The 26,649-nt window shown below is 41.0% G+C and overlaps 1 long non-coding RNA gene across 1 annotated transcript in view; it reads left to right on the forward strand.

The window, feature by feature from the left end:
- Positions 1 to 4,865: 4,865 nt before the first annotated feature.
- LOC132488510 (uncharacterized) overlaps positions 4,866 to 26,649 on the forward strand; it is an 88,267-nt gene continuing 66,483 nt past the window's right edge. Inside the window, exons 1-2 of the long non-coding RNA XR_009531754.1 lie at positions 4,866 to 4,943; positions 15,611 to 15,694. This is a non-coding gene — a long non-coding RNA (uncharacterized LOC132488510). The remainder of the gene's footprint in view (positions 4,944 to 15,610; positions 15,695 to 26,649) is intronic.

The raw sequence follows: 26,649 nt of genomic DNA on the forward strand, positions 1-26,649 counted from the left end.
TCGTTCTGGGATGTTTCAGTCTGACCAGGAAGTCACTTCCATCTTTCTTTTTCCATCTGCATATGCTGGGCCACCAAGGTCTGGGACGGGAGTCCTCCCAGACCCCATCCGGGCCTCCCCCTTCCTTAGAAATGGTTTTCTTCCCTTTCCGTTCTGCCAGCCATCTATCTCCCCACTAGCATCCAGTCAGCACATTTTAAGGGGTCTTTTTTTTCTTTCTTTTTTTTAAGTTTCATAGCATTCTCATTTTACAAATGAAGAAAGTGGTGCTCAGAGAGGTTAAGATGCTTACCTAAGATCACCCAGCTGGGACGTGGTAGAGCCAGGACTTACACACACTCTAACTCCACAGGTGTGCCCTCCATCTCAATCAGCGAGGCCTTCAAGGTTCCACATTCACTGGTCTCCTGTCTCTTCTCCTACCACATCCCTCTGTCCTCCTGAGACTGCTGGTTAGTGCTCTGGCTCACTGGTGCTTTCATTCTTCCACCCACATCCATTGCTATTTCCTAAGTCTGGAAGGACACTGTCTCATTCCTCATTTATAGAAATCTTGCTCAGCTTTTAAAGCTTACTCAGCTCAAATATAAATTATCATATTAGTTAGAACTGCAGAAGACTCAGGAGGAATAATGCTGAAGTTAATAAAATCACAAGTGAATATGGACTTGTTTAACAAGTTCTACAATATTAAAGGAAGGGAATATGTCGTGGAGCTTCAAAAAGGCATTTTGGGGGCATGTAAGAGAGGATCATATGAAACGGTGAGTGGTAAACTAGTGGAACCTGTTATTCCACAGGTGATAAAACTGGAAGATCGGGCCTCCCTGGTGGCGCAAGTGGTTGAGAGTCCGCCTGCCGATGCAGGGGATACGGGTTCGTGCCCCGGTCTGGGAGGATCCCATATGCCGCGGAGCGGCTGGGCCCGTGAGCCATGGCCGCTGGGCCTGCGCATCCGGAGCCTGTGCTCCGCAACGGGAGAGGCCACAACAGTGAGAGGCCCACATACCGCAAAAAGAAAAAAAAAAAAAAAAAAAAAAAAAAAACTGGAAGATCAACAGCTGACATTTATTGAGCATTAACTCCACGCTGGTTCCAGGAGACTAAATGAGTAGCTTAGTGTTTAATTGGAGAGACATGTGCTTAAGTACACAATTACAACGGCAATGTGCCATGTGCTGTCATTTGGTACCATGAGAGTGTTGAGTAGGTCTAAAGAAACCAGGGAAGGCTTTATAGGTGATGCTGCACTTACAGTTGAAGGAACAGGAATTTCTCAGGTAGATAAGTGGGAACAGGGAGTAAGAAAGACATTGTAGGCAGATTGAGCAGCAGTGTAAAAGCATGGCAACATGAGAGAGTTTGAAGGGTTTGCATTTGATATTGCTAGAGCAGAGGTCAGTGTGAAACTTGCGCATGTGTATGTGTGAGATCGTCATGAAGTGTAGGTGGGTGAACAGATTTCTTGGAAATAAGGCTAGGAAGGTGGTGTAAGGTCTTATCATGAAGAGTTGATGTGAAAAGTTAAGGAGTTTAGCTTTTTTCTCTATAATTTTGAATAGTTGCATGATCAGTTTCTTTTCGGAAAGATCATTCTTGGTTGCCATGTGGATCCTGAATAAGAAGAGATGGTTGAATCTAGAGGTAGTGTTTCTAACGAGAAGGCTACTGCCGTAGTTCAAGTGGTGATGAGGGCTGGTGTGGTAGACACTGGGGTGTCCTGCCCAGATCTCCTTGCACCGGGCTGGAGCCCCCAGCCCCGGCAGTGACTGTGGATGCTCATGGCTCACAGCTGCCTCTTTCTCCAGAGAATTACCCACCACTGACTGCGGCCACCTCGCCCAGGAAGTTACGATGCCCCCACGGGGTGGATACAAGAGATTGGCTACTACTAATCAGAGGAGTGAGAAGGGAAGATGAGTAGAGGAAGGGATCTGGAATGTTCTCTAAATCTGGCTTGAGTCTAAGGGGGGGCTGCTATTCATTTACTGAAATAGTTCTGGGGTGGGGGTAAGGGAGGAGATAGGCTAATTCCGTTTTGTGGTTTGTTTTTTTTTTTGATCGCCCTATACAGCATGTGGGTCTTAGTTCCATCTGCACCCCCAGAAGCACAGAGTCCTAACCACTGGACCACTAGGGAATTCCCTCATTTTGGACACTCTGGGTTGGAGATGCTGTGGGATACCCCGGGCATCCAGGTAGAGATGAAGAAGGCAGCTGGAGTTTAAAGTTTAGGATAGGAAATCAGAGTTGGAGACATAGATTTGGAACCAACAGCAAATAAGTGACAGTCACAATAGAGGTATTATGTTCTCAATCCTGGCTCCATGCAGGGAAAGTTACAAGATGCTCTCCTGTTGAATCTGTAGGTTAACATCAGGGAAGGCAATCTAGTTCTCCAATTTAGTCCTTTTGGTCCATTGTGAGAATTCTGAGCTGTACAATCTGGACCTGGTCTTTTTTTTCTTTTTTTAATTCTTTTGTTCCTATTGTGGCTCTGTGTCATCATTAAGGCCAAATGTAGTAAAGAATATTATAAACATAACCAACTTTTGTTCACGAGTCATAGTCACATTACTCATATATATTATGCCAAAATGAAAAAAATACAAGAGTTGTTTCTTACTCTCTTCTTTCAGAGCCAGAATTGACTGTTTGCTAAAGCCCCATAATGAAGGCCATTAGCATCCAGAATCTGAAAGGAAGGACAATTTTTCTTTTTTCTTTTTTTTTTTTTTTGCTGTGCGCGGGCCTCTCACTGCTGTGGCCTCTCCCGTTGCGGAGCACAGGCTCCAGATGCGCAGGCTCAGCGGCCATGGCTCACGGGCCCAGCCGCTTCGCGGCATGTGGGATCTTCCCAGACCGCGGCACGAACCCGTGTCCCTTGCATCGGCAAGCGGACTCCCAACCACTGCGCCACCAGGGAAGCCCGGAAGGACAATTTTTACCCAATCAATTATACTAGACATTAAGCCTGAATTTCTGTCCTCTCTGTCTCAGAAGTAGAGAGCCCTGAGGATACCTAACTCAACTTTTAGGATGGAGGCCCACCAAAGAAATTACTTGGTAAAGCATGACCTAAGTTGCAACAAAGGTTGGGAAGTGAGTTTCCCAACAGGGGCAGAGTTAAGTATGAAGCATGGGAGAAGAAAGGAAGGAACTAGGTCTCCTAACACATCCTGTAGAGTTCCTTTCTGGTATAATTTGAAGTATGAAAGAGAATACATTTTTTATTCACTTATTCACTGCTGAAGTCCTCACCTCCAGCTACTTAGCATAACATATTGATACAGTCTCATTGCTCTGTATTAATCTGAACCACTATGTATTCCTTTGCCTTTTCATGTCACCACTTCCCTGAAGGGACCATCACTTTCCAGTCCCTAAGTGAAAAAGAGTTTAGGGTTTAAATAGGCCACTATGAGACTGGTTAATTTCTTTACTATTCCTTATTCAAATTACCTTTTTGTTGGCAAAGTTAGTTGAGTTCCTGCTCTACAATCAACTTACCAAGATCTTTAATAGAAAATCTTAAATTTAGTCTGTTCACTATATCCTAAAAATGAAAACTTACTGAAAAATATTAGAAATTGACCGTGGACCTTACCTGAACTTAGATTTGAAATAAATATTACCATAATATGGTAATAAATTCAATCAAATAAATTCTTAACATTTTTGTTCCTGGTAGTCAGTCTATAAATTATATGATGTAATGTGGTATACATGTGTTATGATGAGTAATGGAATCATGGTGAATATGACATGTATTGCAACCTTAGTAAACACCAGGTGCTGTGCATGTCTTATATGTATTCTTCAAAAACCTGGGCTGTAGGTACTATTGTTCCCTTTTTACAAATAAGGAAACAGGCTGAGTGATTAACTTTCTAATATGTGGTATAGCTGGGATTTGATCCCAGGAGATCTGACTCTAAAACCTGCCTGCCTAACTGATTAAGTACAAAAAAAAGAATTACTAGATAGTGGCAGGGCCATGATTTTTTTTTTTTTAACCACACCAAAGTTTCCATGTCTTAAGTCTAAGGCTCTTTATACTTATAACAGTTCAGTTATCTATACTGTGTATAAATGGCGCATGTATCTACTTGGCTACCGCAAGTTCAGTTCCTCCATTTGGTCATAAAACACTTTAGTTTCAAGAATATTTTCTATTTTAGGCTTCCCTGCTAAATTAGGAGTTAGGGAATGCTGACTTTACAGTTCTGACTGTAGCAGTAGATTTTGCTATGGCTACTGTGGAATAGGCAAGGGTGAAAGTTGAGAAATAAAGCTGGAAATCCGACCACCTGTGTTCTAGTTTTAGTTCACTTATTAAGCTGATCATGGGCAAGATACTTAACCTCCCTGTAACTTAGTTTCCTCATTTGTAAAATGGAGATAATATGCATCTACCTTACAGAGAAATTAGCTAATTCTTATAAAGCGTCTATAATAGTGTCTGTGGCACAGTAAGTTTGGAGTGTTAGCTACTATTATCATCATGGAGCTCAGTCCATGGCTATGAATCAGTTTGTTGGACTTCTTTAAAAGTTGGGCCAACACACATGAACATGGAGACAATTTGGAGAGGAAGGGCAGGCTTTCTAATTCTGACTCGTCTCCTATGTAAAGGAAATCTGGGTGCAGCTCTCCTCGCAAGGAAACAAGACCGTGCTAAAACCATCCCCCGCAAAACAGACCGAAAGGTTGGAAGAGGAAAAACGAGGCTTGTCCGGACCTTGGCAGGCTGGACACGTCGGTTGGGTGGAAAGAGCTGCCAGTCCTGGGAGGCGCACACTGGGGACCAATCGCTCTCGGGCTGCGCCTTCAGGGGGCGGGAGAATCGGGACGTCCACGCGCGTTGGGCGGGGCCTCTGGGGCGCTCGCATTTCTGCCTTCAATCCTGCGTGGGTCGGCAAGCCGCGGTCGGCTGGAGCAAGGTGAGCGCGGGAAAGCAGCGCGTACGGGGTGGTAAAGGAAAGAGGGTGGGCTACGACTGTAGAAAATGGGAAATAGGAAACGATGGGAAAGAAAGAGAGGGTGGGAGTTTGGGAGGGTCCGGAGAAATGGGGAGAGGGAGGGAGTGAGGGAGGGATGGGGACCGGGCGGCGTGGTGAGACCAAATGGACGTGGAAGGGAGAGTGCAGACGGGGCGTTGAAAGGGGAATGGGAAGAGTAGGATAACCCACCTTACAGGATGCCCTAGGAGCTCATTCCGAGTGAGGCAGTAAAGCAAAGCCTGGAAGAGAGCTGTCATATGATCACCAACCTAGCCACACTTTCTGCCTCACTCGGCATGCAAATTACCCGGTGAGTGCAGAAGTGCTGTCTGGCCCTTTAAGACGAGGCTGATAATGGGACTTTTCCTAGGCTTCTTTGACTGGGACTGCCATTCTACTCAAAGCATTGGACTAACAGATCAACAGATTCGACCTCAAAGTCACTGCAGGATTACCCCTCACATCCTGTAGTTTTGAGAAAGGAGCATCTTTTCTTACCTCTTCCTTTACAGGATACCTGACACTTTGACTCCTCCGACACATTCTCTAACGTATACTCCCCGAAGACAGAAGACAGTTTCTACTGATTTATCTGCCACCTTTCTGAAAACTTTTCTTTCGCTGACTTTTATGTTAGACTATTTTCTCTACATCCTCCCAGCCCGCCGCCGCCTAAGAAACCCATCCTGATCGTGTAGACTTACAGACTGGTAAGGCAGGTTTGGGAAAAAAACAAAACAAACAAAACAAAAACAAAACCCCAAAAAAACAAAACTAACAAGAGACTCGGAAAGGTGAACGTGACATGTATTGCGACCTTAGTAAGCACCAGGTGCTGTGTATGTCTTATATGATTCTTCAAAAACCTGGGCTGTAGGCACTATTGTTCCCTTTTTACAAATAAGGAAGCAGGCTGAGTGATTAACTTTCTAATATGTGGTATAGCTGGGATTTGATCCCAGGAGATCTGACTCTAAAACCTGCCTGCCTAACTGATTAAGTACAAAAAAAAAGAATTACTAGATAGTGGCAGGGCCATGATTTTTTTTTTTTTAACCACACCAGAGTTTCCATGTCTTAAGTCTAAGGCTCTTTATACTTATTACAAGTTCAGTTATCTATACTGTATATAAATGGCACATGTATCTACTTCGCTACTGCAAGTTCAGTTCCTCCCTTTGGTCATAAAACACTTTAGTTTCAAGAAAATTTTATATCTTAGGCTTCCTTGCTAAATTAGGAGTTAGGGAACGCTGACTTTACAGTTCTGACTGTAGCAGTAGATTTTGCTATGGCTACTGTGGAATAGGCAATTAGGCAAGGGTGAAAGTTGAGAAATAAAGATGGAAATTATTGGAATGACAATTGCTGGCACTTAAGGGTTTAATCTATTAGGTTCCCTTCTACTCAAGGCCCCCAGATTTTAGGAGTGGCTTAGGCAGGCTTTAAATGTATAAGTGTCCTCTTATACTGTAGCTACTAACTTCTATTTAAATTGAATATCATGAAGCTGGAGTTGTCCATCTTCCTGTTACCATTTTTTCTGCATGTGCAACTCTTGACGTAATGAGCAGTGCCATGATTTCTGGCATCTCTTGATATCATGCAATAATCTCAAATCCTCATTACCTAGAATTTGTCCTTTTCATACTATTCATTGCCTTTTTATAATTTATTCTTTTTTCTCTTTATAATTAAACAGCTTATTTTTTCAGGAGCAAACATCAGTCATGAAACAGCCATCTACCATTTTAATTCCCAGAAATTGACATGATAGATAAATATATATATATATATATATATATGTATATATATATGTCCATATATATGCCATATAGATAAAAAATATATACCTTCTCTCTATATATTAAATATATATATTTGTTTTAAATTATATAATTTAAGTCCCAGAAATTGGCATTTTATACGTAATTACCATATATACCATATTTTAAAATATATTATTATATATTAAAATATATTAATATTATATATTTAAATATTATAGATGTGTTTTAATTATATAATACCTGAATTAATGTTTATTGTAAAAAATTAAAACGAGATGTATATAGAGTAAATGAGAAAATCCTTTTTTTTTTTTTTTACCCTATCCTTGTATCCCACTTATTTTCCTGAAATAATCACTGTTAATAATTTGGTGTATTCCATATCGTCTGTACATTTACATAGCTGTGGGGGGGTGGTTATGTGCATACACATACACACACAGGTTTTTAAAAACATAAATGAGACACTGTATCCATCTAGGGTCTCAGTCAGGAGACAGAAACCATACATCAAATAGAGTAAGTTTGACATGGAGAATTATTAACTATTAATAGGGAATTAACTACTAAGGGGTGAAGAGAACTCTAAAAGAATTCAATAGCCAATATAGGGAGAAGCCACTACCTCCAGGTTTGAGGCAAAGCATTCAAGGAAGGAAAGAATTTGGAAGAGGCCCTCTTTTCCTCCAAGACTGATAATTGGACTATATGGGAGAGTATGTGATGGTTTATGTCCCTGGATGACAAAGTTTGCTGAGTTGCTGCCCACTGAAGGGCTGGCATGCAGGAAACTGGATGTGCTGGAATGCCGAGTTGGAGGGCTGATGAAACTCGCCAGGAAGCCACTACGATTCTGGGAAGCTGCTCACAGGGATGCTGAGGGAACTCAGTGGGAAGACACCCACAGGGGTGCTGTTGAAACTTGATGGTAGGCAAGCACCCAGGCACGGAGAAGCCTACCCGTTCCTCATCAGAGTTCCTCCGGCGCCCTCTACTGGTAGAGGTTAAAATCATATCAGAGGGCAAAGGAAAAATGTTTACAACGTCCAGATCACAAAACAGGCAAAGAAGGGTAGATTTGGAGCTAAGGAGCAATAAACTACCTGGCACAGATTCACAACTTACTTTTTTTCACTTAACATCTTAGAGAATTCTCCATTTGATATATACAGCTCTATCTTATTCTTTTTAATGATTACATAATATTCCATGTGACTTAATTTCATTCCTTGATAGATATTTGGGTTATTTTCAGTTTTTCACTGCTGGGTGAGCATTCTTATACACATCACTTTGTGTATATGGCAACTATATCTTTAGGATTAATTTCTAGAAGTGGAATTGCTGGATCAAAGGATATACATGTTTAAACCTTTATAAATAAAATTGATTTTTCACCAGTTGTGCATGATAATGCTGCTTCAGTCAAACTTTTAACAAAATGGATATCATAAATGTTTTATTTTTTGCCAATCTAATGGGTAGAAATGATGTTGTTTTAATTTGTATTTTCTTGATTCTTAATGAGATTAAGCATCTTTCCATATGTTTTTCTCATTCTGCAAGCATTGTTTTTTTAAATTACAGAAGTAATTTTTATAATAATTCAGTGTCAAAGTATATAAAGTGAAAATGATAGTGGTTAACGTGTAATGAGCATTAACTATGTGCCAGGCACTATTCTGCAGGCATATTAACTTAAGCACAGTCTGTCAATCATTACCACCTGAGGTGACTGCTGTTGACAGTTGTGTGTGTGGTCTTCTAGGCTTTATTCTAGGCTAACACAAACATATGCATTTATAGAACTTGTTCCTTGGGACTTTTTGTTTGCTTTGGTTTTACAAAAAATGGAAACTCTTGTGCATATATTGTTCTACATTATGCTTTTTTCCCACTTAGTTATGTTTTGGACCTCTTTCTAAGCCAGTATGTAAAAATCTACCTCACCCTTTTAAATGTCTTCATAATATCTCATTGTATGGAGGTACCATAATTATCCTTTTCCATTCTGGTAGATATTCACTTTGATTCAATTTTTTTCTTTTGCTAAAAGAATCAGCGCTGCAATAAACCTTTGTATGCATACCTTTATACACTCATTAGGTTAACCTTTCAACACTATTTTCTGAGAATTAAAATGTTAGATTACTGCTTTGTGAATCCTCACATCTTCCAGTTTGTCCACTGTAGTTCAACTCATAGAGCTCCAATGCACATGTACTGTAGTATGTGTATATTACTGTACAGTATATACACAATGTGTAGTTGTAATATAATCAAGGTTTCCTCACAAATTACTTAGATAGATGTAGGTTTTAAAGCTTGAATAGTCTCTGTTAGGTATTCAGTGTCTTCCTATCTTTTATTACGATATCCTGATTGTAGGTCCTGATCCTCAGGGTAATAGTTTTTCTTTTCTAGTCTTCCCTGTATCCACTTTTAAACCATTCTGAGATATCTCTGTCAAATCCCCTTGTTCTCAGAAATGCAGGGTTCTTCTCTATCTCTGTTCCCTCTAGGTTTCTTGCCCTTCAGTGTCTTAGTGAGTCTTATGAAAATCACTCGTCTCACGTATTCCACCAGCATTCCCAGAGCTCTGCCAATGAGAAAATCCTTGCATTTGCTTTTTTGGTGATTATGTACACTCTGCTCCCTTTTTTTTGAGCTAAGATTGTTCATATCCATCATTGTTTCCAGGGTGAAATTCTCAGTTTTATAATTCCTTGTTTTGATTTTCTTTGTATTTGTGTCACTGTGCTTTTTTCTGTCTTACTCCTAAGGCCTTTTTGGTGGGTCTTTCAGCATCTCCCCCCTTTTTTTTTATTGAGGTGAAATTCACATAATAAAATTAACCAGTTTAAAGTATACAGATCAGTGACGTTTAGAACATTCACAATATCATTTAGTCACCACTTCTATCAAGTTCCAAAACATTTTCATTAACCCACTCCAAAAAGATAACCCCATACGCGTTAAGCAGTCATTCTTCACTCTTTCTTCCTCCAAGTTCCTGACAACTCCAGACTGTTTTCTATCTCTATGGATTTACTTATTCTGGGTATTTCACAGAAGTAAAATCATGTGATCTTTTTTGTCTGGCTTAAACTAAGCATAGTGTTTTCAAGGTTCCTCCACATTGTATCATGTATCAGTGCTTCATTTCTCTTTATGGCTGAATAAAATTCCATTGTGAGTATGTGTGTACCATAACTTGTTTATCCATTCATCTGTTGACGGACATTTGGACTGTTTCCACCGTTCAGCTTTGTGAATAATACTGCTGTGAACATTCATGTACATGTACTTGCTTGAGTCCCTGTTTTCAATTCCTCTGTATACGGTATACCTAGGGGTAGAATAGCTGGGTTGTATGGTAATACTATGTTTAACTTTTTGAGGAACCACCAAATTGTTTTTTGCGGCAGGTGCACCATTTTACATTTCCATCAGCAACACGCAAAGGTTCCAATTTCTCCAATCCTTTCCAACACTTATTTTCCACTTTTCAAAAATAGTCATCCTAATGGACTTAGAGTGTTATCTCGTGGTTTTGATTTGCATTTCCTTAATGATTAATGATACTGAGCACCTTTTCATGTGCCTGTTGGCCATTGGTTAATTTTTTTTTATTAATTAATTTATTTATTTTTGGCTGCGTTGGATCTTCATTGCTGCGTGCGGGCTTTCTCTAGTTGCAGCCAGTAGGGGCTACTCTTCGTTGCGGTGTGTGGGCTTCTCATTGGGGTGGCTTGTCTTTGTTGAGGAGCATGGGCTCTAGGCATGCGGGCTTCAGTAGCTGTGGTATGCGGACTCGGTAGTTGTGGCTTGCAGGCTCTAGAGCGCAGGCTTAGTAGTTGTGCCACACGGGCTTAGTTGCTCCGCAGCATGTGGGATCTTCCCGGACCAGGGCTCGAACCCGTGTCCCCTGCATTAGCAGGCAGATTCTTAACCACTGCATCACCAAGGAAGTCCCAGTATAATTTGTTTGAAGACATGTCTATTCAAGTTATTTGCCCATTTTTACTTCGGGTTGTTTATCTTTTTGTTGTTGAGTTGTAAGAGTTCTTTATACATTCTGAATACTAGACTCTTTTTTTTTTTAATATTTATTTGTGCCGGGTCTTAGTTGCAGTAGGTGGACTCCTTAGTCGAGGCTCAAGGGCTCCTTAGTTGCAGCATGCGGGCTCCTTAGTTGTGGCATGAGAACTCTTATTTGCAGCATGCATGTGGGATCTAGTTCCCTGACCAGGGATCGAACCCGGGCCCCCTGTGTTGGGAGTGTGGAGTCTTAACCACTGTGCCACCAGGGAAGTCCCAAGACTCTATATTAGTCATGTGATTTGCAAATATTTTCTCCTATTCTATGGGTTGTCTTTCTCATTTTCCTGGTAATGTCCTTTGATGAACAAAAGTTTTCAATCTTGATAAAGTCTAATTTATCCATTTTTCTTTTGTTGCTTGTGCTTTTTGTGTCATATCTAAGAATCCATTCTGAATCCAAGGTCTGAAGATTTGCCCATATGTATCCTTCTAAGAGTTTTATAGTTTTAGCTCTTATATTTAGGCTGTTGATCCATTTTGAGTTAATTTTGATATATCATATGAAATAGGAGTGTGGGTATCCAGTTATCCCAGCACCATTTATGGAAGAGACTATTCTTTCCTTGTCGAATAGTCTTGGCATGCTTTTTGAAAATCAATTGGCCGTAGATGTATGGGTTTATTTCTGGACTCTCAGTTATATTCCATTGGTCTATATGTCTATCCTTATGCCAGTACACACTGTTCTAGGTTACCATAGCCATATAGTAAGTTTGGAAATTGGAGAGGGAGTCCTCCAACTTTGTTCTTCTTTCTCAGTATTGTTTTGGCCGATCAAGGTCCTTTGCATTTCGCTATGAATTTTAGAAGATTGGCTTTTCCATTTCTTTAAAAAATTTCTTCTTCTTCTTTTTTTAGTACTGTCTCTTCCTCCCTCAATTTATCCTTATAATTGATCCCAAAGTTTCGTACGTTCTTTCTTTTCACGCTTTTCTGATACCATTTCACTACCTAAAGCCTGATGGTAGGTCCCTGTTGCATTCTGAATCAAAAATAAGTTTGCTGTAGGCTCCCTCAACTTCTCTTTTATTCCACTCCTGCTGCTTTTTAAAATGTATAAATAAATAAGTCCTCAGGTTTAGTTATTAAAATATTTTTTCATCTACTCTGTGTCAAAATGAGTATTTTTTATCATATAAATAGTTCCTCAAATTTTGCTTTTTCCATAAAGCCTTCCCAGACTGATTATTGGGGAGGGGTGAAGCTAATTACCTCTCTTCTCCTAATGCATTTGGACATGAGATTCCTAAGTTGTACTTGCTCCAGTATCATTCCCAACTATGTTCACTCTTGCTTTAACAAAAGTGCACTTAAAATCACAGTATTTAGTGTTGGAGGGAACCTTAGGAATGTAATGCAGACTCCTAGTTAAATGTGGTTGAATGAACACCTTCATTTATCTCTGCTGCCTATCCAAAGTCTTCTAAAAGGAATAAGTTCAAAATGCATAAACCCACAAGACAAAGAACGTGGGTGAGCAGATGACAGCAACCACATTTTGGAAGAGTGGAAACTGACTTAGCAGAGTAGTAATTCACTAAGCTATTAGTGGGGAAGCCATAACAAGCCAATTTTTAGGACCCCCAGGAAAGATTAGGTGGTGGAGGTACTAGATGTCTCTGAAAGGGGGAGTGTGAGTGAGACGAAAAAATAAGAGGCATAGCTGAGGACAGAGATACTGTAATGAAAATTCGAATTAAGTGAACCTCAGTATTGGATGGTGATATCTCAGCCCCCTTCTGTAACTCAGCTCTGAGAACGCTGGCAACCAGGCTTGCTCCATGCCCTCCTTGACCCACAGGCAATTGGATAATTCCTCAGTGGGAAAACTTTCCAGCCCAAGAGGGGCAAAACCCTGCAGTCCTAATACGATCATCCTGCACTGACCAGCCCGGCCTCCTACCCTGCCTCATCCCTGCTGTTGGTCTCATTGCTCTTCATGGACAGCCAAGGCTCACCCTCAGACAATCCAAGAAAGGCCCAGCATGAAAGACAGATACCAAAAGGAACTCAGAGGACATTGAGGCAATGAAGCTGGCAGGGAAACTTCTTTTAAAAAATTCTATTTTCTGTCCTTGTTGATATCCTTGTCCCCCCAAAGAAAGAAGGCTTTAAGAAGGAGCTTTCAGAAGAAAAAAGACTCATAAATTGAAGATACTATAGTAGAAGTGAAAAATTCAACAGAAAGGAAGGAAACTAAGGTGAGGAGACCCCTGAGAACTGAAACCATCTGTACCCACACAGCTTATTGTTTGCATTTACAAGACTTACTATTCCTCTCATCTCAAGTATAACTTTATTATTACAGGGAACTTTTTCACAAGGCAATGACAGATGTAAATAATTTTGTTTATTCTGGGACTGTCCTTCCCCCAAACCCATTTAAATGCTGAGCTTACCAATAGATAGCATCAAGGAACAGTTTACTCCCCTAGACTCTTTGAATCTGCGTCTCAAAATCCTTCCTTGCTGGGACCACCAACACTAAACTATTATTCTTGTCCAGTCCTAATCAAGCCCTAGCATTGAAAGACCTGCCCTAAACCAGGTTGCAAAACCTCAGAAATAACTAAGCTTTGCCCTCCCCACTCCAAGAGGCTAAGACTCCGTCAAGTTAGTGCTGTCCCTTCCTTCAGTAAGAATAAACTCAGCTTTTTAAAAAAAATTTTTTATTTTAATTTTTTTATTTTTGGCTGCGTTGGGTCTTCGTTGCTGTGTGCAGGCTTTCTCTAGTTGCGTCGAGCGGGGGCTACTCTTCGTTGCGGTGCGCAGGCTTCTCATTGCGGTGGCTTCTCGTTGAGGAACACAGGCTCTAGTCACATGGGCTTCAATAGTTGTGGCACGTAGACTCAGTAGTTATGGCTCACGGGCTCTAGAGTGCAGGCTCAGTAGTTGTGGCGCACGGGCTTAGTTGCTCCATGACATGTGGGATCTTCCTGGACCACAGCTCGAACCTGTGTCTCTTGCATTGGCAGGCGGATTCTTAAGCACTGTGCCACCAGGAAGTACCTCAGCTTTGTTTTGCCAGAGGTTGTTTTGGAGATATTTTGGTGGAGCCAGAAATATCACCTCTAAAAAATTAGTACAAAAAAAGAGAGGAGGAACATGGGAGAAAAAGGATAAGAAAGTTAAAAGCCAATTCAGGAGATCTAACATCCAAATTATAAGAATTCCCAAAAGAGAAAATGGGGAGAAAAATATCAATGAAATAATTCAAGAAAATGCCCTAGAACTGAAGGACATATTTCCAGAATAGAAGGCATGATGGATAAAAGGAGACTCATACCAAGGTTAAAATCATTGTTAAATTTCAGAAAAATTGAGACAATTAGTAGGCAGAGGGAAAAGTTCTTGGTTGCCTGCAGGTTAATATTATTGCCCCCAGATGGCAGTAATGCCTCAAAAGGTCTCAGATTGTTTTGTTTTGCTTTGTTTTGTTTTCTTCATAAAATGTCATCTCTTTCCAAAGCATTAGAAAGAGGCAGGCTCTGTCTGGATTCTTTCAGAGCTCGCTCTGATTTTTTCCTAAAAGACTCTGCTAAAAGGTCACCGTACAATGAAGGAAGGAAGTAAAAAGACAGTTCTCTTTGAGGAATGGCTCATGTGGCTCTGAGGGAAAAAAGACTCTTAAGAGAATGGACTCTGAGCCTTACTTGTCTGTGTGGACAGGAGGACTTCTATCATTCATTTATTCTCTCTTATTGATGCCTACCGTATGCCAGGTACTGTGCTAGGCACCAGGAATACCCCAGTAAAAAAAAAAAAAAAAATCAGAAGGGATCTTTGTCTTCATGGAGCTTACATTCTGAGGGGAGAAATATCCAATAAACAAGTTAAATCACATATGTATCTGAGGAATTTGATAAGAGTCAGGGTGGAAGCAAGCACGCCAGCTTGGAAGCTAATGCAGTTGTCCGGGTGGGAGATATGTATGACTTGGGTTACAGTACTGGTAGGGGAGAGAGAAGTAAGCAAATTCAAGATGTATTGGAGGGGGCTTCCCTGGTGGCGCAGTGGTTGAGAGTCCGCCTGCCGATGCAGGGGACATGGGTTCGTGCCCCGGTCTGGGAAGATCCCACATGCCGCTCCGCCGCAGAGCGGCTGGGCCCGTGAGCCATGGCTGCTGAGCCTGCGCGTATGGAGCCTGTGCTCCACAATGGGAGAGGCCACAACAGCGAGAGGCCCGCGTAATGCAAAAAAAAAAAAAAAAAAAAAAAAAAAGATGTATTGGAGGGTAGAGTTGACAGGACTTGGTCATGGTCTGGACTCGGTCATTGTCTAGAGCAGACGTGTTAACATGTCCAGATAGAGCAAGTGGCTGGGTGGATGGGTTGCCATTTTCTCAGGTGCAGAAAGCATGGAGAGAAAGAGGTATTGGAGTAGGGGATGGTGGTTAGAATCAAGAATTCAGTGAGGAATATTAATTAAGTTAGTCTTTCTCCCCAGGCATTAGTTCTGGTAGATGTCACTGATCCAGGCTAAGATGAGGTTTGCTTTGACTACTGCCCAAACAGGATGGCTTGGTCTGGCATATTTGTTTTAAATTGGCTCACAGTTAACGTTCATTAAGTTAAAAATTGCTTCAACTCAGTCTCCCACGGAGCAAGAGCAAAATCAGCTGAAATTTGCAGTGTTTTTTTTCCTGAGGTCTGCATTTGAGAGTTAAAGAGCATGCCAGAGCACCTTTTACATTTTTTTTTGTACTCTGTTCAGAAATGGCACACAATCTCAAAGACAAGAAACTTCTAGAAAATGCAAGACCAGTTGTGTTGGTGGATCCTTGCGTCGTATTTACAGGTAAGATCCTGAGTGTGATTCTGAGATGTCAGAGATGAAAACATCTTCCATTGACTCTGAGGATAGAGACCTTTGTCTTATTTTGTCCCCAACGTAGTACCTGATACAAATGTACTCAGTAAATATGTATTGAATTGAAGCCACTCCATCTGGATTTTTTTCCAAGCCTCCAGACCCAAGTTAATCTCTCCTTAGGACTTGAAATAGCTCATATTACCTGTTTCCCAAAAAGCTGTTACATGGGAGGAGGTGCCTCTCCAGACTCATCATGGCTTAGGACCACATCACCCGGTGTGTTAGGAAAAGACACACCTTCTTCCTTGTTCCCCATAGGAATATTTTGCTATCATCAACACAGTGTTAAGACAGAATTTTAAAATCAACTTAGCCCTGAGCATCTGTGTTATCATTTGTAACCTGGAGGTTGAGTAGTTCTGTACTGTGCCCATAGTCAACAGTTAGTTACCTCAGTCACCTTCTTTGATTCCCTCCTTGCATACTCTTTACACCTTTGGATTGTGCTTTTCTGAGGGTAAGAATTGTGTATTTTATTTTTATATTTTTATTTTTTAATTAATTTTTATGGAGTGTAGTTGATTTACAATGTTGTGTTAGTTTCTCCTGTATGGCAAAGTGAATCAGTTATACATCTATCCACTCTTTTCTAGATTCTATTCCCATATGGGCAGAATCGCATCTTTTTAAACTTTATGCTTTCATACAATTTAGAACAGTGCTTTGTAGACCTGTGGGTGTGAAGGAGTGGCTTAGGAGAGCTTTAGCTTCCCCCACCGATTTGTATAAAACCCACAACTGCCCTCCAGAATCAGAATTCATATGGAAGAAGAAAAAAGTTTGTAAATTATAAATAAGAGCATCTTTAGAAAACACATTATTTTTATTGTTGTGTAATATGCATTCGAAGTAAAAATGGTGTGCTAACTACCGAGAAGCAGCACTCAGTTAAGACAAGTCCTCCAGTCTTCCCTTCCAGCCAGATAGCTACCCCTGTTTCCCAGCTAAAAATCTGACACTCGCACTGCTCAAGAGATTTATTAACAGCTGTTGTTTAAGAGAGGGAGCCAATGCCTGGCAGAGCATTCTCCTGTGAGCTGTCTCTCTCTCTGGGCTTTTCTTCTCCCTCTCTCATTAGATTATGTTGTTTTTGTGCTGTAGACTGTTTTCTGGATTTTCAGGAGTCCTTATTTATCTGTATGTGTGTGATTCTTGTTTTCCTGATCCAAAGCTTTTTATGTAATACACTTTTGGGGGAAGCGACATGTCTAAAGTCCTGTGAAAATTCCCCTTGAATGTCTGCCTGAAATGGTAAGGAAAAAGTTCCGCTGTTTCTGGAAGGCAGACTTCGTTATAAGTTCTTTCAAAGCAAGGCAGATATGGGATATTTAAACAAAGTGAAATTTTGGGAAGCTTTTTGTGTAGCAGATTTGGGGAGGGTAGTCTGGAAACATCATACTTACAGTTACACCTCAATCTAAATAATAAAATGTGTAAAGTAGTTTTCCTATATATTATTTTCTCCCAATTCAGAAGACTGTTCTGAGGCTCAAGTTTTTCTCATAAAAATGATAACTGCTTGATAGACAGTATAATCAGTCAAAAAAACAAAATTAGAGGTTTAAATATTGAAAAGGAGGTGGCAAAATTATCATTAGTTGCAGATGACATTATAACGTAGCTGGAAAACCTAAGGAAATCAACTTAAAAGTTGCTAGAAATAATAGGAACATTCAATAAGGTAGCCATTACAAAATAAATGTATAAAAATCAATAATAGTCTTATATTCCAACCAAAACCAGCTCAAAACTATCATAGGTAAAATTATAATCACAAATCAGAACTATAATAACAGCAAACTCCTAACAGGAAGTATGCATTACCTAGATGAAGAAAAATATAAAACTTAATAGAGGATATAAAAAGGCTTGCTGAGAACACTCCATACTATAAATATATCCATTTCCCTTGCATTAATCTGTAGATTTAACGAAATCTCAACAAAAACTATAACTGATTTCTCTTTTTGGAACGTGACTTGATTTTCAGTTTCACTGAAAGAGTGACGGTGAAATTGATCAGCTAAAAAAAAAAAGTGTTGTATGGGAAGACTTAGCTCTGGTAGCCAAGCTGTAAGACAGACCCCAGTGATCACTGTCTGCCTCTTGTCTTTCACACCCTTGTGTAGTCCCCTCCTATATTGTACCAGGGTAGGGCTGCCAGATAAAATATAGAATTCTCAGTTAAATTTGAACTTCAGACAAACTGCATAATTTTAAAATGTTGCACAGGGCATACTTACATAGGCATACCATATTTTATTGTGCTTTGCTTTATTGTACTTCAGAGATACTGTGTTTTTTACAAATTAAAGGTTTGTGATAACCCTGTGTTGAGCAGTCCTGTTGGTGCCATTTTTCCAAGAGTATTTGCTCATATTGTGTCTCTGTGTCACATTTTGGTAATTCTCATAGTATTTCAAACTTTTTCATTTTTATTATACCTGTTACGGTGATCTGTGATCAGTGATCTTTGATATTACTATTATAATTGTTTTGGGGCACCACAAGCTGCACTTATATAAGATGGCAAACTTAGTGATAAATGTGTGTGTTCTGACTGCTCTACTCAGCAGCTGTTCCCCCATCTCTCTCTCTGTCACCTTGGGCCTCCCTATTCCTTGAGACACAACAATATTGAAATTAGGCCAATCGATAACCCTACAATGGCCTGAGTGTTCAAGTGAAAGGAAGAGTTGCACATCTCTCACTTTAAATCAAAGGCTGGAAATGATTGAGCTTAGTGAGGAAGGCAGTCAAAAGCCCAGTTAGACTTGAAAGCTAGCCCTCTTGCACCAAACAGTTAGCTAAGTTATGAATGCAAAGGAAAAGTTCTTGAAGGAAATTAAAAGTGTTACTATAGTGAATACACAAATGATAAGAAAGCAAAACAGCCTAACTGATGATAGGGAGAAAGTTTTATTGGTCTGGATAGAAGATCAAACCAGCACAACATTCCCTTCAGCCAAAGCCTAATCCAGAGCAAGGCCCTAACGCTGTTCAATTCTGTGAAGGCTAGGAGAGTGAGGAAGCTACAAAAGAAAAGTTTGAAGCCAGTCAAGGTTGGTTCATGAGGTTTAAGGAAAGCTGTCTCCATAACATAAAAGTGCAAGATGAAGCAGCAAGGGCTGTTGTAGACGCTGCAGCAAGTTATCCAGAAGATCTAGCTAAGATAATGAAGGTGGCTACACTAAGCAACAGAGTTCAGTGTAGATGAAACAGCTTTATACTGGAAGAAGGTGCCCTCTATGACTTTCATAGTTAGAGAGGAGAAGTCAATATCTGGCTTCAAATATTCAAAGGACAAGCTGCTTCTCTTGTTAGGGGCTAACGCAGCTGGTGACTCTAAGTTAAAGCCAATACTCATTTACCATTCTGAAAATCCTAGGGCCCTTAAGAATTATGCTAAATCTACTCTGCCTGTGCTGTGTAAATGGAACAACAAAGCCTGGATGACATCACATCAGTTGACCACATGGTTTACTGAATATTTTGAGCCCACTGTTGAGAGCTACTGCTCAGAAAAAAAGATTCATTTCAAAATATTACTCTTATTGACAATGGACCCAGTCACCCAAGAGCTCTGATGGAGATGTACAACAAGATTCATGTGTTTTTTTTTTTGTTTTTTGTTTTGGCTGCGCCGAGTGGCATGCGGGATCTTAGTTCCCTGACCAGGGATCAAACCCATGCCCTCTGTATTGGGAGCTCTTAGTCTTAACCACTGGACCACAAGGGAAGTCCCTCGTGTTGTTTTCATGCCTGCTAGCATAACATCCATTCTGCTGCCTATGGATCAAGGAGTAATTAACAGTTTAGAGTCTTATTATTTAAGAAACACATTTTGTAAGTTTATAGCTGCCATAGACAGTGATTCCTCTGATGGATCTGGGTAAACTAAATAGAAAGCTTTCTGGAAAGGATTCACCATTCTAGATGCCATTAAGAACATTTGTGGAGACACTGCTTTGGGAAAGATCCCTAGGTGTTCTCCTTACTAGCTGCAAGTAATAAATCAATCTTTCCTCCTCCTGAAAGGAAAAAAAAAAAAAAAAAGAACTTTCATGATTCATGGGAAGAGGTCAATATATCAGTATCCATAGGAGTTTGGAAGAAGTTGATTCCAACCCTCATGGATGACTTCGATGAGTTAAAGGCTTCAGTAGATGTGGTAGCAAGAAATAGCAAGAGAACTAGAATTAGAAGTGGAGCCTGAAGATGTGACTGAATTGCTGCCATCTCATGATAAAACTTGAATGGATGAAGAGTTGTTTCTTACTGATGAACAAAGAAAGTGATTTCTTGAGATGAAATCTACTCCTGGTGAAGGTGCTGTGAAGATTGTTGAAATGACCACAGAGGATTTAGAATACAGTAAGTCCCCCAAGTACGAACCTTCAAGTTGTGAACTTTCAAAGATGTGAACGTGAATTTGCATGTCCAATCATGTAAGTAAGTTCACGTGTCTGGCGTACATTGTCACGTGCATGCATCCTCTACAAGTGGTTGTGCTTTTGTGTACTTTACAGTACTGTATAGAATACAGTAGTACAGTATCTTTATTTCAAGCCCAGGATGTCCGGAAACAAGCGTAAAAGCAGTGGTGATGTAGCTGGTACTGCTAAGAAGCATCAAGCGATAATGATGTAAACAAACTGAAAATAATTGAGAGAGTGGAGAGAGGCAAAAAGATGGTAGCTGTCAGTCATTATTATAACATGAATCGTTCCACCATTGGCACAATTCTAAAGAACAAGGACAAGATCATGGAACATGTGAAGTCTGCTGTGCCGATGATGTTGACAATAATATTCAAGAAGTGTGGACAAGTGACGGAGGAGATGGAGAAGCTTCTCAGTGTGTGGATGCAGGATCAGCATCAGCCTCGAGTCCTGCTCAGCTTAATCCTGATTCAAGAGAAAGCTAAAAGCCTGTATGAAGACTTGAATAAGAAGCACAGCAAGTAATCAGAGGGCACATCTTTTCATGCCAGCCGTGGCAGGTTTCATTGGTTCAAGGCTAGAGCCAACCTTCACAATGTAAAGGTAAATGGCAAGAAACTGGGGAGGTCAAGATGGAGGAGTAGGAGGACATGGAGTTTGCGTCTCCTCACAAGTAGGGCACCTACCAGGTGCTGGTGGGGGACCTTGGACACCTAAGGGGACGGGAGGAACCCCCGAGTGACCGGGTAGGATGTGGGAGGGGAGAATTGGGGAGGAGAAGTGGAGGCGGGACAGGACCTGTGCCCCTGAGGGGCGGCTGGGGGAGGGGAGGGGTTCCCATGCTCGAGAGGGGCCCACCCACAGTGAGATCAGTGGAAATGGAAAGAGACCCCTGAGGGATAGGAGGGAATGGGCCAGCATTTCCCCCACCTATTTGGGCCCCAGGGAGCCTGCTGAGGTCCTGATGTTCTGTGCTCTGAGGCCCCCTCTGGCCGCACACCATGCCAAAGCCCTGCTCCCCGCCAAAGCCCTGCCCCCCCTGGCCAAGGCATTTTCTGGCTTTTTTTTTTTTTTGCTGTTGTGGTTCTGTTTTACCTTGCTGTTGTTTCACTTATATTTTTATTTTTTCTAATACATTTTTTTATTTTTCTAATTTTATTTTATTTTTTATTCTTTGTTATTGTTCTGCCCCCCCACTTTTTGTTTTGGTCAAGCCAAGCAGCTTGCAGGATCTTGGCTCCCAGACTGGGGGTTGGGCCTGAGCTCCTGTGGTAGGAGGGCCGAGTCCAAACTCTTCAGGGCAGAAGGGAGTGGCAGGATATATTTAAAGTGATGAAAGGGAAAAACCTACAACCAAGATTGTTCTACCCAGCAAGGATCTCATTCAGATTTGATGTTGAAGTCAAAGCTTTAGAGACAAGCAAAAGCTAAGAGAATTCAGCACCACCAAACCAGCTTTGTAGCAAATGCTAAAGGAACTTCTCTAAGCAGGAAACACAAGAGAAGAAAAAGGCAGGGACTTCCCTGGTAGTCCAGTTGTTAAGAAACTGCCTTCCAGTGCAGGGGATGCAGGTTTGCGCCCTGGTTGGGGAACTAAGATCCCACATGCTGCAGAGTAACTAAACCAACATGCTCTGTAGCCTGCGCACCACAACTAGAGAGAAGCCTGCACACTGCAATAAAGAGCCTGCGTGCCGCAACTGAAGACCCAATGCAGCCAGATAAATAAAATAAATAGATAGATAGATAGATAGATAGATAATATTAAAAAAAGACCCACAAAAACAAACCCAAAACAAGAAAATGGTAATACGAACATACATATCAATAATCACCTTGAATGTAAATGGATTGAATGCTCCAACCAAAAGACACAGACTGGCTGAATGGATACAAAAACAAGACCCATATATATACTGTCTACAAGAGACCCACCTCAGACCTAGGGACACATACAGACTGAAAGTGAGGAGAAGGAAAAAGATATTCCATACCCAAAGCAATCTACAGATTCAATGCAATCCGTATCAAATTGCCAAGGGCATTTTTTTACAGAACTAGAACAAAAAATCATAAAATTTGTATGGGGACACAAAAGACCCCGAACAGCCAAAGCGGTCTTGAGGGAAAATAATGGAGCTGGAGGAATCAGGCTCCTGGACTTCAGACTATACTACAAAGCTACAGTAATCAAGACAACATGGTACTGGCACAAAAACAGAAATATAGATCAATGGAACAGGATAGAAAGCCCAGAGATAAACCCATGCACCTATGGTCACCTAATCTATGACAAAGGAGGCAAGGGTATACAATGGAGAAAAGACAGCCTCTTCAGTAAGTGGTGCTGGGGAAACTGGACAGCTACACGTAAAAGAATGAAATTAGAACACTCCCTAACACCATACACAAAAATAAACTCAAAATGGGTTAAAGACGTAAATGTAAGACCGGACACTATAAAACTCTTAGAGGAAAACAGAGGAAGAACCCTCTTTGACATAAATCACAGCAAGATCTTTTTTGACCCACCCCCTAGAGTAATGGAAATAAAAACAAAAATAAACAAATGGGACTGAATGAAACTTAAAACCTTTTGCACAGCAAAGGAAACTATAAACAAGATGAAAAGACAACCCTCAGAATGGGAGAAAATATTTGCAAACGAATCAATGGACAAAGGATTTATCTCCAAAATATATTATCAGCTCATGCAGTTCAATATCAAAAAAAACAAACAACCCAATCCAAAACTGGGCAGAAGAACTAAATAGACATTTCTCCAAAGAAGACATACAGATGGCCAGGAAGCACGTGAAAAGCTGCTCAACATCACTAATTATTAGAGAAATGCAAATCAAAACTACAATGAGGCATCACCTCACACTGGTCAGAATGGCCATCATCAAAAATCTACCAACAGTAAATGCTGGAGAGGGTGTGGAGAAAAGGGAACCCTCTTGCACTGTTGGTGGGAATGTAAATTGATACAGCCACTATGGAGAACAGTATGGACGTTCCTTAAAAAACTAAAAATAGAATTACCATATGACTCAGCAATCCCACTACTGGGCATATACCCAGAGAAAACCATAATTCAAAAAGACACATGCACCCCAGTGTTCATTGCAGCACTATTTACAATAGCCAGGTCATGGAAGCAACCTAAATGCCCATCGACAGATGAATGGATAGAGAAGAAGTGGCATGTATATACAATGGACTATTACTCAGCCATAAAAAGGAAAGAAATTGGGTCATTTGTAGAGATGTGGATGGACCTAGAATCTGTCATACAGAGTGAAGTAAGTCAGAAAGAGAAAAATATCGTATATTACCGCATATATGTGGGATCTAGAAACATAGTACACATGAACCTATTTCCAGGGCAGGAATAGAGATGCAGATGTAGAGAAAGGACATGTGGACACAGGGCGGGAAGGGGAGGGTGGGATGAATTGAGAGATTAGGTTTGACATAAATACACTACTGTGTGTAAAATAGATAGCTCATGGGAACCTGCTATAAAGCACAGGGAGCTCAGTTTGGTGCTCTGTGATGACCTAGCTGGGTGGGATGGGAGGGGGGGATTGGAGGGAGGTCCAAGAGGGATGGGTTATATGTATACATATAGCTGATTCACTTCATTATGCAGCAGAAACTAACACAACATTGTAAAGCAATTTTACTCCAATAATAAAAAAAAAAGTATGTGGTGAAGTAACGAATGCTGGTATGGTAACTGCCCAGGAATTTCCTGAAACACTTTGAGAAATTATTGATGAAGGCACAGGTTTTCAGTGTGGATGAGACAGGGCTGTACTGGAAGAGGATGCCAGACCAAAATTATATCAGTTAGGAGGAAAAGTGGTTGCCAGGCTATAAAGCAGCAAAGGATAGGCTAACTCTGTTGTTTGGTGGCGTTGCTGAAGCCTCTCTTAGTTTATCATTCAGAGAACCCAAGAGCCATTAAAAACATAGTCAAGGGCTCTCTTCCTGTTGTGTGGAAGAGTAACCCCAAAGCCTGGGTTACACAGGCCATTTTCCAGCACTGGTTTTTCCACCACTTTATCCCAGAGGTAGAGGAATAGGGCTTGGAGAAAGATGTCCCATTCAACATTCTTTGGCTGCTCAACAGTGCTCTGGGCTACCCCCATTCATGGATGACTTTCATCCCAATGTCAAAGTAGTGCATCTGCCATCGAATACTATGTCATTCATCCAACCTGTGGACCAGGGAGTTATAGTGACTTTCAGGAAATATTATTTACATCATACTTTTCGTCAGGCAGTAAAGGCAAGTGACGAATCAGAAACAACCTTGCGACAATTTTGGAAGGACTATAACATCTACAAGGCCATAAAAACCATTGATTTTGCTTGGTGTGAGGTTATGGCCACCACCATGAATGGGGTTTGGAAGAACCTTTGTTCATGATTTTCGTGTATTTGAGAAGGTGGATGAGGAGTCCAAAGAGCTCTTCAGCAACTTAGTGACCCTCAGAGAGAAGGTGGAGCTAGATCTGTAAGAGGACGACTTCATTGAACTCCTGGCTGTGCAACACGAAGAGCATACTAGTGAAGATCTGATGGAATTGGAGGCCCAGAGAAAGGATGAAGAGAGACAAGAGGAAGAAGAAGTAATTGAAGAACCGAAGAGATTCATGACGCAGGAAATGGCAAGGGGATTTTCTTTATTTGAGGAGGCACTGTTAGTTTTTGAGGCACAGGACCCGAACGTAGAATGCTACACGAAGGTTGCAGCAGCCGTTCAGAATGCAATCCAGGGCTACCATGTCATTTCTGACAAGAAAAAAAGAGCTACTACTCAGACATCACTGGATCGTTTTTTCAAGAGGATAGATAGAATTGAATCTAGCAAGGAACCAGAATCTGTGCTGACAGTGTCAGGCGTGAGTGAAATTACAGCTTGCCCTCCATCTCCTATTGCTTGTGATCCCACCACCTCTCCCTCCTCCAGTCAGTAACTCTTCTTGCCTGTTCACTCAATGCCAGCCCCTGTATGCCAGCTGTTGTACTATACTACTGTACTTTTCAAGGTACTGTACTGTAAGATTAAAAATGTTTTCTTTGGGCTTCCCTGGTGGCGCAGTGGTTGAGAGTCCGCCTGCCGATGTAGGGGACACGGGTTCAACGGGAGAGGCCACAGCAGTGAGAGGCCCGCGTACTGCAAAAAAAAAAAAAAAAAAAAAAGTTTTCCTTATTTTTCGTGTTTGTTTTTTATGTATTATTTGCGTGAAAGTATTATAAACCTATTACAGTCCAGTACTGTATAGCCAATTGTGTTAGTTGGGTATCTAGGCTAACTTTGTTGGACTTAACGAACAAATTGGACTTACGAACGCACTCTCGGAACAGAACTCATTTGTATGTAGGGGACTTACTGTATTACATAAACTTAGTTGATAAAGCAGTGCCAGGGTTTAAGAGGATTGACTCCAATTTTGAAAGAAGTTCTGTGGGTAAAAGGCTATCCAACAGCATTGCAGGCTACAGAGGAATAATTCGTGAAAGGACGAGTGAGTCGATGTGTCAAGCTTCGTGGTTGTCTTATTCTAAGAAACTGCCATAGCCACCCCAGCCTTCAGCAACCAGCACCCTGATCAGTCAGCAGCCATCAACACCGAGGCAGGACCCTCACCAGCAAAGAAACTTACAACTCACTGAAGGCTCAGATGGTGGGTAACATATTTTAGTGATAAAGTATTTTTTAATTAAGGTATGTGCATTGTTTTTTCAGACATAACGCTATTGCACACTTACTAGACTACATTATAGTGTAAACATAACTTATACGTGCACTAGGAAACCAAAAAATTTATGACTCACTTTATTGCAATATACTAAATTTTGATGTTTATCTGAAAATTATATTTAACTGAGAATGCTATACTTTGCTTTGTTAAATCTGGAGCACTATTAATTTACAAATTAATTGGTCTGTGTGACCCATAACATGTGACAGAGGTAAGGATATGTCAGCTTCAAGGTTAGGTTATAAAAGACAGGCTTCTGCCTTGGACATCCCCCCATCCCCTGGTCTCTCACCCTGGAGGATGCAAGCTGCCATATTGTGAGCAGCCCTGTGGAAAGACCTATGTGGCAAGGAACTAAAACCTCTGGCCAGCATCAAGCGAGGAACCAATCCCTGTCAACAACAACAATATGGGTGAGCTTAGAAGTGGCTCGTTCAGCCCAGTCAAGCCTTGAGATGACTTCAGTCCTATCCTACACCTGGATAGCCACCTTGTGAGACTCTGGGGCAGAACCACGCAGCTAAGCTGCCCCCAGATTCCTTACGATTGTGTGAGGTAATGTTGTTTTATGATGCTGAATTTCAGGGGTTACTTGTTATGCAGCAATAGATAACTAATACACTGACCCAATTGGATATTTAATCATGAAGCTATAATGCTT

Source organism: Mesoplodon densirostris, chromosome 4, assembly GCF_025265405.1.
Source record: "Mesoplodon densirostris isolate mMesDen1 chromosome 4, mMesDen1 primary haplotype, whole genome shotgun sequence".
In the NCBI taxonomy this organism is placed as follows: domain Eukaryota; kingdom Metazoa; phylum Chordata; class Mammalia; order Artiodactyla; family Ziphiidae; genus Mesoplodon; species Mesoplodon densirostris.